The sequence below is a fragment of the Eschrichtius robustus genome, chromosome 6, assembly GCF_028021215.1.
Source record: "Eschrichtius robustus isolate mEscRob2 chromosome 6, mEscRob2.pri, whole genome shotgun sequence".
NCBI classification, from domain to species: Eukaryota; Metazoa; Chordata; class Mammalia; order Artiodactyla; family Eschrichtiidae; genus Eschrichtius; species Eschrichtius robustus.
In genome coordinates, this window is record NC_090829.1 from 44,301,085 (window position 1) to 44,316,422 (window position 15,338).

The following is a 15,338-nucleotide window of genomic DNA, read 5'->3' on the forward strand; positions in this document are numbered from 1 at the left end:
CATTTATGTATTAAAACACAGGGTGAGGGAGGAGAAGGAGAAAGGAAGGGAGGAAGAGAGAGAGAGTCCATTATAATTAAACTTGATTTTATTGTTTGACTTAGTCCTCATAATACCTAAATCGATAAATTTCTTACCTTATATATAAGACTTGGCACCAAGTGATAGCTTCAAAGGATAAAAATTCAAAGGACAAAAAGGTTAAACATGTGGAAAATTACCCTGTAGGCATGTACAATAATCTCAAAAAAGAAGTCTCAAAACCATTGAAGTAATGGCTTCTTGATGCTTTGAACTGCGCCACACCTCACCAAACATTACTGAAAGATTACACACTGTTTGGAATCTCTTTTTCAGATACATTTGAATTATTATTTATTTTCTGTAATGTTACTACTTAGATCTACTTTGTATTTTAATGGAATATATATAGTATGTGCAATTTATTATATATGTATACAATTTATATGTGTATGTTTCTCTCTTCATATTTAAAATGGATCTCATAATAGTACTTAACACAAAGCTTACTATGATGAAAAAAATGAGTAAATATGTATGAAAAAAACATAAAACAGGGCATAGGACATAGAGTCCACTTACATAATGGATAGTATCATTATAATGATGATGATAATATTATCAGGTGTTATTAGCAGCAATCTGGTGATAATGTGTAGAATAGTTTGAAATGGGTAAATATGGAAGCAAGGAGAAAACTTAGGAGGTACTGCAGTAATCCACATAATATATATTATCCAAATAAAATTAGGGCCTTCTGGGAAGAAGTGGATGCCAGTGTTGATATCAAGATAGACCGTAGAAGCAGAATGTGGTGGAGAGAACACAGAGTATTATCTGTGAGATTCTTAAGGTAGAGGATTATTGATAGATGAACTAGGAAAGAGAAGTTTTGCTACTATCTAGTGTGGTGTGGTTCATAGTCTATAGTTTTAGTGGGATCTGGAGAAGAAACTACTAATCCCAGCCAAGTAGATGGACTACATGTGGTAGGGTTTGGTAAAAAGGCTGTACATAATTTGATCAGCTGGATATCTATGGCACTCAATTTCATGCTGTATTATAAGATTTAAGATCTGAAGGCACCCTATGCTGGTGAGGAGAAAAGTCTAAATCTATTTAGTCTATTGTCTTTTTTGTTCTTTAGAAAGATTGGATTAATTTTCTAGTTATAATACCAAAGGATATCAGTCTTGAGGCAAAAACAAAATGAAATTTCAGTCACAACATTTTATTCCTCACAACCTTTTAGTGGCTCACCTTTTGCTTTCCAAACTAATTTTTTTAATCAACTTGCTATTCAGTGGTCGAATTTACCACACAGTAGTCTCTCCTTGCACATTTAAGTTTAAACAGTGTAGTCAGTTATACTTGACTGCCTGTGCTCATTTATACTTGCTTCTCTCAAGAATTATAACACACAACCTTGTCCTACTTGCTACATGGTTCTATTTACATTCTTCTTTTTCTTTACTCTTTGAAATTATGCAAGTTAATTGATATATAGAAAAGTATAAAGAGATGGATATAGATAAAACAACTCAAAATTTCTCAACCGTTTAAATATGACAAAGAACATTTATTAATAGTATTTAATCTCCATGTATGCAGTTCATGCTTTTCTTATCTTAAACAAAGCATATTGAAGACAATCTGACTAAAGTCTTATTGATACATTTGTCCCTGCAATATCCAGCATAGAAATTTATCAATGGATGAAGTTCACCATATACTTTGAGTTAAATGTAAGAATATCTAGGCAAAGGAGGATAGTAATAAAAAAAAGAAAGCTGTCTTTTAAGAGCTGAAAATTAAAGTATGTGTATTTTTGATTTCCAAGTTTAAGTATTTTGTACAATGTGTTATACACTGACTTTCAAATGCTAGTAGAGAATTTAGGAATAACACCTCGGTGACAGTGAGATAAAAGTACTTAAGCAACCGATGGAAATAATTCCACCTTTTTCATTTAAAGTTTTAAACCACATTGTGCTCTAAAAATGGGGAGATAAAAATGTTAATTATTATAAATGAAAAAGTAAATTTGGGGAATTAAAAAAAAAAGACGTAAGGGGATAGACCCTTACCAAAAAATACTCCTTATAATGAAGTCTTACACAATTTTACTCAATTTACATGCTTTTGTCTAGTGGTGAGTAAGATGATGATTACTAAATATAAGGTAGAATTCACCAGTTGAGATGGATTGGTCTCCTTAGGACCAGTAACCTCAGGAAAGCTAGGTATATATAAAAAGTCTCCTGTGTTGGGGTGTGCCTGGAATTGCTGGCCCTGTTGTATTTCGGTTTGGTCGTCATTTGAGACATGGCACTCTTCATTTCCACAAAGTTCATGTTATTCTTTTTTTTCCCCTTTTCCTTCTTTTCTCCCCCTGGGTTTATTCCTTATTCCAGGGCACAGGCACTGGAAAGGGAAAAAGGACGAGCTTATAGTTATTATAATATCCTCGCCTCCCAGAATGCATAGATGTATTTTTCTTTTTGCTTTAGTTTTAAATAAGGATTTATAATGTCAACAGCAATATTAATTAAGAATACTGAAATCAGCTTAAGGATATGCAGAATAATCACATATTATCATTCATTCCAAAAACAGTCCCAAACTATTCTTATACCAAATTTCTTAAGAAATGCCATATCTTATATTAGGACCCTTGTTTTATTTCTTTAAAAATGTTTAAATATCTTTATAAAATTAATATATTTACGTAGATTGAAATATATCAAATATATATGCAATTTAATAATAGTATTAATAATTAAAATAACAGTAATAATAACTGCAGTCTCCTGTCTGGATCTCATTACCACTCCTAAGATACACTGACTTTTAACAATTTGAAGGTGGATATTTCTTCTGATATTTATGGCTGCATAATGTGGTATAGTATGTTCATATGGCAGTGTTGATTGATTTATTCTGTGGAATTTGAGGATTTTTACTACCCTACCCTCACTTTCCTTTCTTCACTTTCCTCAGAGTGATACAACACATTATTTGGTTAAATTGGTTTACATTATTTTTCATTCTGAAATTAAAATGATAAACTAAATTTGTATCATTTGTACACTAAATTTTTACATTTTTTTGCATTTCATAGACTTAATGATCACCTTCTTAATTTTCACACTTTATTATTAATTTTTCAAGTGCTCAGTAGAGCTGTGAAATGCCTAATGACAACTTTTCCAATCTTAAGACACTTAAGAAAATCGCTTAATTCCATTTTATTTTTCCTGGCATCCTCCCATGCATCCAGCCCTTCAGCATTCTCCTCAGTCTCTATCGATTGCTGTCTAGACATGGCACATAATTCTAATGTTGTACGTCTCTTCCCCACCACTTGTTTAACGCATACCATTTCCTTTTATTCTTATGTTATTTTGTCAATGCGCATCTTCCACTAGTGGAAAAGGAAAAACAGAAAGAAAAAAAGTTACATGGTTCCACCTTCATAGCTTGGCAATCAAACTGCGTAAGTTGAAAATTAAAAAAACAAACAAACATCAGAAATGTGAAGAGTTAAGAAGTTTCTTAAGATCAATTGCTACTGTTGAGAAGCCGGATATCATAGCATTCTCATTTAAATTCCACTTAATGTGACTTTTATCCACCTCTGAAAGACTTTAGTATCTGCCCACTATGTGTGGTATACTGAAATTCTCATTGATGTACCTTGATGTACCTATGGACACACACATACATTAACTATTTTCACATACATATTCCTAATTCCAATTATGGGAGAGATGGATGGGCCACATTTTACACTTTTAAAATTCTCTCATTCTCTTTCTCACTCTCACTTCTTTCTCCCTTCCATAACTGAAAAAGCAATTTCGTGATGAAGACATTAATTCAAATAAAGGAAAGATTATGACAAGAAATATATTGATTTTTTTTATTGCACCCTGGAAAGAAGAGGGTTTCAAAGTTTAAGAGAACAGACATTTGGTACAAAAATAACGGAAAGAATGACCTTTCATTTTGTAGGCTATATATACTTCCTTTATAAAGAACAAATTAAATTGCTTTTATTTTTATTTATTAATATAGTTTATGATAAAGTTATTTTATAATTTATTTCTGATGTATGAAGTGAAATATAACTTAAATTTTGAATTAGGAGAAAGTATGATTTTTGACACATAAAACAATATAAGTTGAATCTGAACATCATGGTTATGAATAAACAAAAAAATATAAATTTTCTTTATAGGGTCTCATTTGTTTCTAACCACAGAGTTGGGTTCCCTTGTTTTGTTTGTTTTTAGGTAATATTTAAAGGTAGAATTATATAAGAATTAGAAAAGGAGGTATGGTAATAATTCTGATCTAATTTTTTAGATTTCTTCATTACTGAATTTTTTTAATTACAAGATTTAGTTACTTTTTGTGTCCTTTTTACTTAAAAAAAAATCTATGAAGCAGGGCTTACATCATTCCTTTATCTTTACATCTTATTTTTTATTAGTTTCTTTAAAAGTTTCGAGGTCAATACAAAGGCAATTCAAGATCATCCAAAGTGCTTAATTGTATCTATATTTCTTTACATACAAAAGCAGACAGAATTCTGGCTTTTTGAATTGTTTGCCTTTAATGGTCTACTTTACAGACAATGTCTAATTCTGGGTTAAAAGTCCCTGGGCATAGTCTTTATGCCCTAAATGAGTCATTGTCTACAAATGCTTAGACCAAATTCCCAGAGAAGATGGCTCTAATATGGATATAATGACTTCATTGCCATTTTAACTCTCTAAGAGCAAAGTCTAAATGGATCGTTTACTGGTGAAAGGGAAAATGAGGGAGAGAGGCCAGCCCCAGTGGAGATTTGACCCTGGGATAAAAGTAATTGTGTTAGAGAAGATCTTTAGACTGGCATCCTTCTGGTGTTTAAGGGAGGATTTAAGTCTTGATTTCAGAAATTTTAAAATAGACTAGCTAGGTCTTTCACTGAAATGGAATTTAAAGAAAAAAGTTGAATATTTGCTGTATAACTGGGAATTATCAATAACTGCAGAACACATACCTATACATCACAAGACTGAAAAGGATGGGTAGTTGCTATGTGGTAAATAAGGACAGAGATTTTAGTAATGAAAGTAACTTGGGTTTGAAACTTAGCTTCACCAATACCAGAAATGTGAATTTAATTTATTTATACACCTACTTCCTTCTATGTCAATAAAGTGGTCTCTTAATATGTACCATACATTGTTGTTTTAAATATTAAAAAACGATATAATAAATGTAAAGGGATATTACGTGTCTGGCTTAATAGATTGTAGCTGCTAATGTTTTCTTATCAACAGAAATGTTATTATGTACAAATGAGACACAGGATTAGATTTTATACTTTGGAGGAGGAGACTGGCAAACATTAGACAGAATTTGAAGGATAACATTGAAGAACATGCACATGTACTTTGTGGTGCTTTTCCTTGATTCATTAGAACTTAAGGAGATTTCTGGGCATATCAAACAACTCAGATGCAATCTGGGAATAAATTCTGCCTCTCAGAATGTATACTGTCTGCCAACAGGGAGAGTGAAGTTAGAAAGAATCACTGGACACACTTCCTACAGTGTCAGAATATGTTGACCTTGGTTTAAATTAAGACTAATCATCTTTTCATTCAGTTTAAAAAGTTAATAGTTTACTTAGAAATATGAACATTTGATTCCTCCTTATTCTTTTAAGCTCTTTGTTTATTCTGTACTGCAAATTTGAAAAATGACTTTTAAGGATCTTTGATTCATAATTAGCACCAGTTTCAAACTTAGGTAAATAAATACCTTCAAGCATTTAGAACTGCATTTTTCGTTGTAATAGCATTGATTTGGTTTTTAAGAACTTCAGTGATTGGACTAACAGAATTTCCAATCATGTAAAAATTTTGTTATAGCAAATAATTTAAGTTTATAAATACAGAAATTGATTTTCCGATCCTGTATGTCAGCTTAGTAGAGTGGTAACTTAAATGTACTTGTGCTTTTTTAAAATTGAATTTTAAATTGGAATTGCTGGACTTAAAATAATAGCTAATAACTGCTGAATCTTTACAAATATACATTCAAATTGATAAGATTTCTTTACAAATGTATTGATGCTATATGTTTTCATTCTTTTAAACATTTCCCTTTGGTGGTGTGAAAGTTCAGTCTCCCTATCTGGTCCTTGCTGGTAGCTTGCTGTAGAAAGTGAAGGACTGATGCTTAGTTGGGAGGAGGGGGCGTGTCAGCCAATACCCGAGTACTGCTGACAGGAGATGGGGAAGCCCACTGGGTTCCTCAGACATCGGCATAGACGGAAGGGGAAGCTGATTGCCAACTAGCTCACATGATTCCTCGTTATGGACTCCAGGTAGATGTGGAGGCTCAGCTCCCTGCTGAGCATCACCAAAACCAGAAGAAGGGAAGTCAGTCACCAGTTAGCCTCATATCCACCTCACTTGCTCAATCTCGTTGATTCTTAATGAGGGTGAAGGCTCAGTGCTCTACTGAACCCTGCTGACACTGTGCGGAGGAGACAAGCACCAAGTACCCTGCCTCCTACTGCCTGGTTCAGTCTTTTTCCTGCCAAGTGGTTGTGGAGGTCTAACTCTCCACTCTGCTAATGTAAGACACGGGGACATTGGAGTGCTAACCCCAATTGGCATCGCCCTGTTGAATCTTTCTGCTACTGTTCCCTGCTGACTCTGACACTACCCAGGCTGGCTAATCAGAGCACTGCCTGGTTAAATCAAAAGGGGATGGAAGATTATCTTGCCACGGGGTCCTGACAACACCGCCCAGTCTGAGAATCAGGATGCACCACCTGAATCTGTGGGATGGGGTCTGGGAGTGAGGTGGAAGATGAGCAACTAATACGGACCCGTTTGACATCATAGGGGAGGGAAATGCTTCCACTGATGTTTCACTGAAGATTTATGTTCTGTTAGGCCACTCACCTGCAGATTCTTTGACTGGGGAAGCTGGCTTTGCTGGGAATTTTTGTCTGTGCTTGTTGGCATTTCGGGTTAGAAGTCTCTGTAGAGATCAGTCTGGTATATATGGGAGGCAATAAAGAAATCCACAGAACTATCATCATATTCCCTAAGTCCTGATGTCCCTAGGTAGTCTATCTTCTTTCCACCTTTCTGAGATTTCTAATGCTTGTTTATTTTGTTATGTATAAGGATTTTTATCTGTGAGAGTGTAAAACTTAAGGAATAGGAATGTATCATCTTGGTGGGAACTGGAAGACCATAACCAAAGATTTTAATTTACGTGATAACCTGATTTGTTGATGACCATGATGAGATATGCTGATCACCATTTAAAGTTATTTCATTAATAACTCCATAATTTTATTGTATTATTTATTTATTTATATTTTAACATGTTTATTGGAGTATAGTTACTTTACAATGGTGTGTTAGTTTCTGCTTTATAACAAACCGAATCAGCTATACATATACATATTTCCCCATATCGCCTCCCACTTGTGTATCCTTCCCACCATCCCTATCCGACCCCCCTAGGTGGTCACAAAACACCGAGCTGATCTCCTTGTGCTATGCGGCTGCTTCCTACTAGCTATCTATTTAACATTTGGTAGTATATATAAGCCCATGACACTCTCTCACTTCGTCCCGGCTTACCCTTCCCCCTCCCCATGTCCTCAAGTCCATTGTGTACATCTGCATCTTCATTCCTGTCCTGCCACTACGTTCTTCAGAACCGTTTTTTTTTTTTTTTTTTTTTAGATTCCATACGTATGTGTTAGCATACAGTATTTGTTTTTCTCTTTCTGACTTACTTCACTCTGTAGGACAGACTCTAGGTCCATCCACCTCACTACAAAAAACTCAATTTCGTTTCCTTTTATGGCTGAGTAATATTCCATTGTATGTATGTGCCACATCTTCATTATCCATTCATCTGTTGATGGACCTTAGGTTGCTTCCATGTCCTGGCTATTGTAAATAGAGCTGCAATGAACATTGTGGTACATGACTCTTTTTCAATTACGGTTTTCTCTTGGTATGTGCCCAGTAGTGGAATTGCTGGGTCGTATGGTAGTTCTATTTTTAGTTTTTTAAGGAACCTCCATACTGTTCTCCACAGTGGCTGTATCAGTTTACATTCCCACCAACAGTGCAAGAAGGTTCCCTTTTCTCCACACCCTCTCCAGCATTTATTGTTTGTAGATTTTTGATGATGGCCATTCTGACCATGGTGTGAGGTGATACCTCATTGTAGATTTGATTTGCATTTCTCTAATGATTAGTGATGTTGAGCATTCTTTCATGTTTGTTGGCAATCTGTGTATCTTCTTTGGAGAAATGTCTATTTAGGTCTTCTGCCCATTTTTGGATTGGGTTGTTGTTTTTTTTGATATTGAGCTGCATGAGCTGCTTGTAAATCTTGGAGATTAATCCTTTGTCAGTTGCTTCATTTGCAAATATTTTCTCCCATTCTGAGGGTTGTCTTTTGGTCTTGTTTATGGTTTCCTTTACTGTGCAAAAGCTTTGAAGTTTCATTAGGTCCACTTGTTTATTTTTGTTTTTATTTCCATTTCTCTAGGAGGTGGGTCAAAAAGGATCTTGCTGTGATTTATGTCATAGAGTGTTCTGCCTATGTTTTCCTCTAAGAGTTTGATGGTGTCTGGTCTTACATTTAGGTCTTTAATCCATTTTGAGTTTATTTTTGTGTATGGTGTTAGGGAATGTTCTAATTTCATTCTTTTACATGTACCTGTCCAGTTTTCCCAGCACCACTTATTGAAGAGGCTGCCCTCTCTCCATTGTATAATCTCGCCTCCTTTATCAAAAATAAGGTGACCATATGTGCGTGGGTTTATCTCTGGGCTTTCCATCCTGTTCCATTGATCTATATTTCTGTTTTTGTGCCAGTACCATACTATCTTGATTACTGTACCTTTGTAGTATAGTGTGAAGTCAGGGAGCCTGATTCGTCCAGCTCCATTTTTCTTTCTCAAGATTGCTTTGGCTATTCAGGGTCTTTTGTGTTTCCATACAAATTGTGAAATTTTTTGTTCTAGTTTTGTGGAAAATGCCATTTGTAGTTTGATAGGGATTGCATTGAATCTATAGATTGCTTTTGGGTAGTATAGTCATTTTCACAATATTGATTCTGCCAATCCAAGAACATGGTATATCTCTCCATCCGTTGGTATCATCTTTAATTTCTTTCATCAGTGTCCTATACTTTTCTGCATACAGGTCTTTTGTCTCCCTAGGTAGGTTTATTCCTAGGTATTTTATTCTTTTTGTTTCAGTGGTAAATGGGAGTGTTTCCTTAACTTCTCTTTCAGTTTTTTCATCATTGGTGTATAGGAATGCAAGAGATTTCTGTGCATTAATTTTGTATCCTGCTACTTTACACAATTCATTGATTAGCTCTAATAGTTTTCTGGTGGCATCTTCAGGATTCTCTATGTATAGTAACATGTCATCTGCAAATACGTCATCTGCAAACAGTGACAGCTTTACTTCTTCTTTTCATATTTGGATCTCTTTTATTTCTTTTTCTTCTCCGATTACTGTGGATAAAACTTCTAAAACTGTGTTGCATAGTAGTGGTGAGAGTGGACAACTTTGTCTTGTTCCTGATCTTAGTGGAAATGGTTTCATTTTTTCATCTTTGAGAACAATGTTGGCTGTAGGTTTGTCATATGTGGCCTTTATTATGTTGAGGTATGTTCTCTCTATGCCGACTTTCTGGAGGGTTTTTATCATAAATGGGTGTTGAATTTTGTAGAAAGCTGTTTCTGAATCTATTGAGATGATCATATGGTTTTTCTCCTTCAATTTGTTAATATGTTGTATCGCATTGATTGATTTGCATATATTGAAGAATCCTTGCATTCCTGGGATAAACCCCACCTGATCATGGTGTATGATCCTTTTAATGTGCTGTTGGATTCTGTTTGCTAGTATTTTGTTGAGGATTGTTGCATCTATGTTCATCAGTGATATTGGCCTGTGGTTTTCTTACTTTGTGACATCTTTGTCTGGTTTTGGTATCAGGGTGATGGTGGCCTCATAGAATGTGTTTGGGAGTGTTCCTCCCTCTGCTATATTTTGGAAGAGTTTGAGAGGATAGGTGTTAGCTCTTCTCTAAATGTTTGATAGAATTCGCCTGTGAATCCATCTGGTCCTGGGCTTTTATTTGTTGCAAGATTTCTAATCACAGTCTCAATTTCAGTGCTTGTGATTGGTCTGTTTATATTTTCTGTTTCTTCCTTGTTCAGTCTCAGAAGGTTGTGCTTTTCTAAGAATTTGTCCATTTCTTCCAGGTTGTCCATTTTATTGGCATAGTGTTGCTTGTAGTAATCTCTCATGAACCTTTTTATTTCTGCAGTGTCAGTTGTTACTTCTCCTTTTTCTTTTCTAGTTCTATTGATTTGAGTCTTCTCCCTTTTTTCCCTGATGAGTCAGGCTAATGGTTTATCAATTTTGTTTATCTTCTCAACAAACCAGCTTTTAGTTTTATTGATCTTTCGTATTGTTCCTTCATTTCATTTATTTCTGATCTGATCTTTATGATTTCTTTCCTTCTGCTAACTTTGGGGGTTTTTTTATTCTTCTTTCTCTAATTGCTTTAGGTGTAAGTTAGGTTGTTTATTTGAGATTTTTTTTTGTTTCTTGAGGTAGGATTGTATTGCTATAAACTTCCCTCTTGGAACTGCTTTTGCTGCATCTCATAGGTATTGGATCATCATGTTTTCATTGTCATTTGTTTCTAGGTATTTTTAAATTTCCTCTTTGATTTCTTCAGTGATCTCTTGGTTATTAAGTAGTGTATTGTTCAGCCTCCATGTGTTTGTATTTTTTACAGATTTTTTTCCTGTAATTTATATCTAGTCTCATAGCATTGTGGTTGGAAAGGATACTTGATATGATTTCAATATTCTTAAATTTACCAAGGCTGGATTTTTCACCCAAGATATGATCTCTCCTGGAGAATGTTTCATGAACACTTGAGAAGAAAGTGTATTCTGTTGTTTTTGGATGGAATGTCCTGTAAATATGAATTAATTCCATCTGGTCTAATGTGTCTTTTAAAGCTTGTGTTTCCTTATTTATTTTCATTTTGGATGATCTGTCCATTGGTGAAAGTGGGGTGTTAAAGTCCCTTACTATGATTGTGTTATTGTTTATTTCCCCTTTTATGGCTGTTAGGATTTGCCTTATTTATTGAGGTGCTCCTACGATGGGTGCATAAATATTTACAATTGTTATATCTTCTTCTAGGATGGATCCCTCAATCATCATGTAGTGTCCTTCTTTGCCTCTTGTAATAGTCTTTATCTTAAAGTCTATTTTTTTCTGATATGAGAATTGCTACTCCAGCTTTCTTTTGATTTCCTTTTGAATGGAAAATATTTTTCCATTCCCTCACTTTCAGTCTGTATGCCTCCCTAGGTCTGAAGTGGGTCTCTTGTAGGTAGCATATACATGGGTTTTGTTTTTGTATCCATTCAGCCAGTCTATGTCTTTTGGTTGGAGCATTTAATCCATTTACATTTAAGGTAATTATCAATATGTACGTTCCTATTACGATTTTCTTAATTGTTTTAGTTTGTTATTGTAGGTCATTTTCTTCTCTTGTGTTTTGTACCTGGAGAAGTGCCTTTAGCATTTGTTGTAAAGCTGGTTTGGTGGTGCTGAATTCTCTTAGCTTTTGCTTGTCTGTAAAGTTTTTAATTTCTCTGTAGAATCTGAATGAAATCCTTGCTGCGTAGAGTAATCTTGGTTGTAGGTTTTACCCATTCTTCACTTTAGATATGTCCTGCCACTCCCTTGTGGCTTACAGAGTTCCTGCTGAAAGAACTGCTGTTAACCTTATGGGGATTCCCTTGTATGTCATTTGTTGTTTTTCCCTTGCTGCTTTTAATTTTTCTTTGTATTTAAATTTTGATAGTTTGATTAATATGTGTCTTGGTGTGTTTCTCCTTCGATTTATCCTGTATGAGACTCTCTGCACTTCCTGGACTTGACTGACTATTTCCTTTCCCATATCAGGGAAGTTTTCAACTCTAATCCCTTCAAGTATTTTCTCAGTCCCCTTCTTTTTCTCTTATTCTTTCTAGGACCCTGATAATTTGAATGTTGGTGCATTTAATGTTGTCCCAGTGGTCTCTAATACTGTCCTCAATTCTTTTCATTCTTTTTCCTTTTTTCTGCTCTGCAGTAGTTATTTCCATTAAATTATCTTCCAGGTCACTTATCCGTTCTTCTGCCTCAGGTATTCTGCTATTGATTCCTTCTAGAGAATTTTTCATTTCATTTATTGTGTTGTTCATCATTGTTTGTTTACTCTTCAGTTCTTCTGGCTCCTTGTTAAACATTTCTTCTATTTTCTCCATTCTATTTCCAAGATTTTGGATCATCTTTACTATCATTACTCTGAATTCTTTTTCAGGTAGACTGCCTATTTCCTCTTCATTTGTTTGGTCTGGTGGGTTTTTACCTTGCTCCTTCATCTGCTGCGTGTTTCTCTGTCTTCTCATTTTGCTTAACTTACTGTGTTTGGGGTTTCCTTTTCACAGGCTGCAGATTCCTAATTCCTGTTGTTTTTGGTTTCTTCCCCCAGTGGCTGAGGTTGGTTCAATGGGTTGTGTAGGCTTCCTGGTGGAGGGGTCTAGTGCCTTTCTTCTAGTGGATGAGGTTGGATCTTGTCTTTCTGGTGGGCAGGACCACATCTGGTGGTGTGTTTTGGTGTGTCTGTGACCTTATTATGATTTTAGGCAGCCTCTCTGCTAATGGGTGGGGTTGTTTGTGTTCCTGTCTTGCTAGTTGTTTCGCATAGGGTGTCCAGCACTGTAGCCTGATGGTCGTTGAGTGGAGCTGGGTCTTAGCATTGAGGTGGAGATCTCTGGGAGAGCTTTCAGTGTTTGATATTATGTGGAGCCGGGAGGACTCTGGTGGACCAGTGTCCCTACCTTGGCTCTCCCACCTCAGAGGCACAGGCCTGACACCTGGCTGGAGCAACAAGACCCTGTCAGCCACACAGCTTCTTTGTGGCTTACACCACCCTGGTGGCTACATCCCAGGGAGGTAAACACTTGCATTTCCCAAAGTTAACCCAGTATACCAACCCAGAGGTTACCAATAGTCTATTCCAGCCTATACTGCTAGGAAACCAGTTTCAGCAAGCTCAATGTGGGGACCAAACTGTGTCTTACTTTCCAAATGCTCCATGCCAAAATCTGACTCCCTCTCCAGCCCCTATATCAGTGTGAGCCGAACCTCTGAAAAGACGCTTCTTAAGGGCGACATAGGGCCGGCTTACTACTCCATAATTTTAAAATGGACATTTCACATGGAATGATAATTCACTTATTATTATAAATGAATCTATATCCTGAATTGTTTAGATGCATTATTTAATGTAAATCTCATAACCTTCTGGAGACTAGTATGGAGAAATTTACTAAATGAATTATATACTTTGACTCAATTGTAGGAATTTATTCTAAGTAAAAAAATCATTGAGTAAAAAGGGATGCCCCAGCCCCATATAGCCCATTGAGCTCAGGCCAGTCTCTGGATCGAAACCACTTTTGAATCCATGACGAACTCCACAGAGAGACCACACCTGCTGCAAGTTCCAGTTCTGGAGAATGGCAGGGACATGTCTTTAGCCTGGCTCAATTTCTGGTTAAAAAAAAAAAGATAGATAAATAAATAAAAATATATCTTCCTTGTATGTGAGCACAGTTATATATTCATAGTGCTTTCTTTGTAGATTTTATCCCTTACATGTGGTAAAGAAGAATCATTTATTAAATCATAAATCCACTGAACCATCTTAATCTGGAAATATATTTCTTTTTAATAAGAAACAAATATGTGTACAAAGTTATAAATTTTAAGATCTTTTAAAATTTTATTACTATTATATTTTTATGTATTCTTAGTTATACTTTATTTTATGGAGCAAGGAATTCATTATTTACTTACTTTGGTCTTACAAGAAGTAGTTATGTAAATGGATCACATATCTGATAATAATTACTGTCAAAGTATATTTGAAAACTGTCATTTTAACAACATTATATCAAATTATGTGCTAAGTCAAAGGATTACAAAATATTACTATGAAAAAATTATATTTTGGCAATGCTGTGTATAATCTAAAATTGATAGTGTTTTCCTATAGAATTTTATTCAATTAAAATGTATACAATGGTAACATGAAATTAATTTCGCCACAGGATTTTTTTTATTGATAGTTAAATTCTGTTCACATTAGGAATTCCTTCAGCTATAAATATCAGGGAAACAAACTAACATTGGTTTAAATGCATTTATGGTTCTTAAGAAAGACTGATTTAAAGACCCCAGAGCTTAATGAAATAATAGAGAATTTAGCTAGATGATGATGATGATGAGTACCTTTGCTCTACTCACCTTAGCTTGTTGATTTTTCATTTTCCTGTTTTTACCCACATGTACAAAAGGTGACTGCTCCATTTTCTAATGTCAAAGGCAAAGTCATGGACGGCAGAATGGGGGAGTATAACTCTCCAGTTTATTATTACCTTGTTTGTCACATTTATTAAGGCCCCAAAGTTAAATTTTATTTTAGAAGGCCCCTGATTTTTATTCATCAGAATTCAGTCAAATATCTGAGGTGAGGTGAAAAATCACTGACATTTTTAGCTTCCATTAAAGGAAGCTGGTAGAGGAAAAGTGGATCGAGATTATTTTCTCTTTGGTCAAGCAAATGACTGAAGAGAAAATAATATACTTTAATTCCCATAACTGGTTATATGAGTCCACCATTGAGGTAAATATAAAATGATTATAAGCAAGTCCAAAAAGAAAATATAACTTCATATTTCCCTCTGCCATATGCGGTCTGGTATTGTGCAGTGTTTCATGAAAGGCAGATATAATGAACTCAAATAACCTAGGACTATTACCTTTCAAATCCTTTTGTCAGTTTTCCATTTCAATATCTCATAATTACTATAAACTCATGAGTTTTCAAAAACTGGGAATCAACATATTTTGGGCTTTCCTCTCACCTCCCTTTTCCCCCACGTGTACAAATCTCTTACCATCTGCAGGTAACTCCCTCAGTAAATGGTGTCACAATTTATCCAGTTTCTTATACCAGAAATTTGGGCACCATTCTTAAAATCTTCCTTTTCCTTGAGTTACCTTCATTCAATCAAATATCAAGTTTTATGGATTTATCTTTAAAAATAATCCCATAAATGAGAAACTCTAAGCAGGGTGCCCAGTGGGATGTGGAGGCCCCAGGACTAAACCCGCAGA